This window comes from Corapipo altera, unplaced genomic scaffold, assembly GCF_003945725.1.
Source record: "Corapipo altera isolate COAL_440 unplaced genomic scaffold, ASM394572v1 55, whole genome shotgun sequence".
NCBI classification, from domain to species: Eukaryota; Metazoa; Chordata; class Aves; order Passeriformes; family Pipridae; genus Corapipo; species Corapipo altera.
In genome coordinates, this window is record NW_020884882.1 from 18017811 (window position 1) to 18022766 (window position 4956).

General features: G+C 57.7%; 1 long non-coding RNA gene across 1 annotated transcript; it reads left to right on the forward strand.

Moving 5' to 3' along the window:
- Positions 1–1380: 1380 nt before the first annotated feature.
- LOC113945952 lies at positions 1381–3712 on the forward strand. The gene is made up of 4 exons (XR_003527231.1): positions 1381–1504; positions 2269–2351; positions 2456–2951; positions 3375–3712. It is a non-coding gene; the product is annotated as an uncharacterized LOC113945952 (long non-coding RNA).
- Positions 3713–4956: the final 1244 nt, after the last annotated feature.

Here is a 4956-nt window from a genome sequence, read left to right on the forward strand (position 1 = left end):
TCCCCTGAAAATCGCCCTGGGTGGTCAGTGGTCTGACTCCCACGGACCAGTGGCCTTGGCCAGGAGCGGTCCTGCGGGAAGCGCCTTTGCCCAGGCTGTAATTTTAATTTCCATTGGATGCTGGCAAAGCCCCTCTGGGTGAACCCCGGTGCCTGGCATGAGTGGAGTGGGCTTCCAGGGCACTCATTGCAGGCGTTGTGTTTAAGGGAAGGGCAGGGGAGCCTTTCTCTGGCCCTGAGGAGCTGAAGTGTTTCCCATTCTGGAATAATAAAAAATAAAAACAAAACAAGAAATAAAAGAAAATGAAAAATAAAAAGAATAAAAAATAAACGAAATACAGAAAGAAATGTAAAATACAAAAGAAAATTAAAGAAAAAAATAAAAGTGAGCAAACTAAAAAGGAAATAAAATGAAAAGTGAAATGAAAAAGAACCCTTCTTGGACCCCGTTTACTCCCTGCCCTGCGACCTGTAGATTGGGGGTCACCCCTAAAATGTGAGAAGGGGACCCGAAAACGTGGGTTGGGGAACCCCAGGGAGCCGAAAAAGCGGCGGGGGGGGAGAGCCGCGAAATGTGAGGGAGGGGTCCCAGAAAAGCGAGCGAGGTCGAGCGGAGGGAGGGGCAGCCAAAGTGGCGACGTCGGCGCATGCGCAGTCGTTAGCAAGAGCCGGTGATCACGTGGTAATTAACGGCGACCGGGAGAGGGACCGGCGACGCATGCGCAGTGGCTCTTGTGACACTGCAGCGCTCCCTGCTCAACTTAAGGGCCGGTTCCGGCGGCACGGCGGGACTTGCGGTCTCTCGTCTCTCCCGGGAAGTGTGTGAGGCGAATAATATAGAGATTTTTGGGGTGGAAGCGCAGAAATTAGGGAGGGACGCTAATTTGGGTAAACTCGGTCACCGGAAGTAGAGAGCGACCGGACTGTTTTCGACGGCGCACCACCAAAGATGGCGCCCTCCCGAACCGGAAGTGCTGCGGAACCGCACAGAAAGAAAGATGGCGGCTCCCTGACCAGAAGTCCTCCAAGTCCGTACACAAAGATGGCGGGCCCGGCCCGGAAGTTCGCCAAGCCCAGAGTAAAGATAGCGCCGCCAGGACCGGAACTTAGCCGAGACCACACTCAAAATGGCGGCAGGAGGCCCCCTTGCCTCAGAGAGGCGTCTATCCTGTTGCCTGACCTCCGCCGCGACCCGAACCCCCGCCCCGCGCCCGCAGCGCCGTCTCGCCGCGCCGCTTCCCGCTGTGGGGACAGGACGGGGCGCTCGGCGGCGCCGGGCACGGGCGGCAGTTTCGTGGGCGGCGGCAGGCACAGGCGCGGGCAGCCCCTTCTCGGGGCCGCGGCGCGCGGCGGACGCGCGAGGACCCCAGGCAGTCGGTCGCCCCGTTCCGTTCCCGCTCCCGCTCGGTCCTGCCGTGCCCCGGAGATGCTGTCGGGGCTGCGCCGCCGCTTTTTCCCCCCGGAAGCGACCCACGGCGGCAGATCCGACGGAGATCGTCCCTGGGGTAAGCTGGGCGCGGCGGGGGCGCGGCCGCTCTTCTGCCTCTCCCGCGGCCGTCGGGCTGCAGGCAGGGGAAGCGACAGGCAAGTTTCTCGCCTCTGCGGAGAAACTTGCACCTGCGTGCCGCCGCAGGGCCGGGTTCGGATGTGTCCTGGCATTGCACACCCCCCGCGGGGAGGGTCTGCGCTGCCTCGGGGACCCTGTCTGTGCTGCCGGGAGAGAGAAATCCTTTGGGAAGCTGGGGTGGAAACAGCAACTCTGTGAATTGCTCAGCTTTCCCTAGGGAAGGGCAGGTTTTAGGGAAGAAAGGCGAAAGGCGCCGCGAGTCTCGCCAAGGGCGGGGGGGGGCGCGCGGCTGCAGTGCCGCTCCCGGCCGTGTCCGCCAGGCGGCGACTGTGAGGCAGGGCCCGGCGCTCGGGGGCGGGCTGGGAAGCGACGCCCGTGGGAAAGCGGCGGTGTTTTGGCCCTGCCGAGCTTCTCCGACCTTAAATCCGGAGTCGGAGGCGTCCTGAGGATGCCTTGGGGTTGAGGGAGTGATGCCTTCAACTCAAGATAGCACCTACTCCTTAGTTCCAAAAAGTTCCTCACAGGAAATTTTCAGGCGTGCCCATAAATCTCCTCGCTGTTTGTTTGGGAGAACAGGGTTTTCTCGTCCGTAACAGAATAGTCGTGGCATTTGCTATTGAATGCTGGTGGCAGTCTAGTCAGAAGAGGAGCCCGTGCTTCACTAATTTTCCCTTTTTATTGTTCGGGGTGGCTTCTTACCAGGGATGTTATTCTTGACCCCCCGGGGCAAACGGAGGTGTTCGCCTGGTCAGCATCAGGAGCCATCCTAACTGAGGCCCTGCTGGGTAAGTGCTTTTCGTGTGACTGGCCAGCGAAGCTGTCTGTGGGAATGACCTGGCTATTGGTCAGTGCAGTCCTAATTAAAGTGTCTTTTACTCCGTGTTCCCAGGCTCCCTCTTTCCCTTCGGTCGCCGTGGATGTGCCGGACGCCTCTGGCAGGACTGACCCTGTGGCTTTTACGTCCAGCATGCCTGCAGGTAAGAAAAGCTGGGAGTGCAGTCCCTCTGCTTTGATTGCTGTGCCTCTTTGGTAGGGATTTTGGAGGGGAATCCCAGAGCGATTTGGTTTGAAGGGGACCTTCAAAGGCCACCCTGTCTTCCGAGGGCAGGGACACCTTCCACTGTCCCTGCTTGCTCCGAGTCCCGTCCAGCCCGGCCTGGAACACTTCCAGGGATGGGGCAGCCTCGGCTTCCCTGTGCAGTGTGCTCTAATATCTCTCCACTGGCATCATGAAAAATGTCGTCAGCGTGTTTTGTTGAACGACGGGAAGCAGGACCTGGGTGAAAATGACATTCTGTTAGGTGTTGGGATGAGGAGGACTCATGCGGGCACCTCCAGAGACAGCGGGAACGGGAGCGTGCTGCAGAGAAGGAAAATTCCAGGTGGTGGGTGCTGAGAAATTTGTCCTTCCCTTGCCCTGTGCTCTGCGCTTAGCAATGGGTCAAGTGCAGAAGTTTCTTGGGGACCCTGGAAAATGATGCCGGGTCTGCTAAGAAAAGTGGGGCCAAAAGAGCAGGACCCTGGGTCTGCGAGCGTGGGAGGAACAAGGGAGGGGTCATCCTCTGCCTCCAGGAGGGAGGGCAGCAGGAAAGGCCACGGACTAAAGCACGGAAGTGCCGTTCCCCAGGGAGCCCCTGCCCAGCACTGAGCTTGCTCCTGCCCTTGCTGTCCCTTTCCCAGGGGAGCCAAAGCGTCGGGTGCGGGTGCCGGGGGGGATGGAGCTGCCGAGGACAAACTGGGAGGGTGTTTGCGAGGGAAGGGGGGAGAAGGAGCTCCTGACGGGCTTTTTTTACTTCTTCATCCCACAGAATTGCCACGAGAGGAAATACTTCCGAGGGGCTTCCCTCCAGATAACCTCTGAATATGCCAGGAGGTTTCAGCCGGGAGAAAGGAGCTGTGGAAGAAAAGCAGCCTAAAAATAGCCAGCGGGGATCATCAGGTTTTCCAGCCAAGAAAAACAAGGAGGGAGATGAGGGAATGGGGTTCCAATTCCTAATGATTTGGTGGGTGTAGGAATGCTTTCTGTGTGTTTTCCAGTCCCTTTTGATTCCTGGGATGATTTTAAAATGATGGCTTTAGCAGTCAGCTAAATTGGAGATGTTGTTTCTGAGAGGAAATGAGGCCAAATAAATGCAGAGTTTTGGGTCGTTTTTTGGGGTGATTTGGGTCAGTTTTTGGGGTCAGTTTTTTGAGGTGATTTGGGTCAGTTTTGGGTCAGCTTTTGGGGTCAGTTTTGGGTCAATTTTTGGGGAGCACTGGGTGTTACTGGGGGTTGTTGGGGAGCGCTGGGGGTTGTTGGGGAGCACTGGAGAGCACTGGGTGTTACTGGGGAGCACTGGGAGAGAAAGTGAAAAATAAAGAGAATAAAAAATAAACGAAATAAAAAAGGAATTATAAAATACAAAAGAAAATAAAAAAAATTAAAAGCAAAAAAGCTAAAAAGGGAATAAAACGAAAATGAAATAAAAGAGAAAAAAAAAAAAAAGAAACCCCTTCTTGGGCACCCCGTTTCCTCTCCTCCACCCCCCCTCCCTCCGAACCGTAAATGGCGGGGTCATCACCCCTAAAATGTGAGAAAGGGACCCCAAAATGTGGCGGGGGGGGAACCCCAGGGAGCTGAAAAAGTGGAGGGGGAGCCGCAGCAAGAAAGCGAAGCCGGGCGGTCGGGCGGCGGGGTGGGGGGGCGGGAAGACAAGGTGGCGGCGCCGGCGCATGCGGAGTCGTTGGCAAGACGCCGGCGATCACGTGGTAACTAAGGGCGGCCAGGAGCGGGACCGGTGACGCATGCGCAATGGCTCTCGTGCCGGTGCCGCGCTCCCTGCTCAAGGTAAGGGCCGGTTCCGGAGGCACGGCGGGACTTGCAGTCTCCCGTCTCTCCCGGGGTGTGTGTGTGGGGGAATAACATGAAGATTTTTGGGATGAAAGCGCAGAAATTAGGGAGGGACGCTAATTTGGGTAAACTCGGTCACCGGAAGTAGAGAGCGACCGGACTGTTTTCGACGGTGCACCACCAAAGATGGCGCCCTCCCGGACCGGAAGCGCTGCGAGGGCACCCCGAAAGAAAGATGGCGGCGCCGGTACCGGAAGTCCTCCAAGGCCGTACACAAAGATGGCGGGCCCGGCCTGGAAGTTCGCCAAGCCCACAGTAAAGATGGCACCGAGAGGACCGGAACTTACCCCTGCCCACACTAAAGATGGCGGTCCCAGCCCGGAAGTCCGCCAAGGCCACACTCAAGATGGCGGCACCAGGACCGGAACTTAGCCGAGACCACACTCAAGATGGTGGCCCCAGCCCGGAAGTTCGTTAAGGCCACACTCAAGATGGCGCCGCCAGGACCCCTTGCCTCAAAGAGGCGTCTATCCTGTTGCCTGACCTCCGCCGCGACCCGG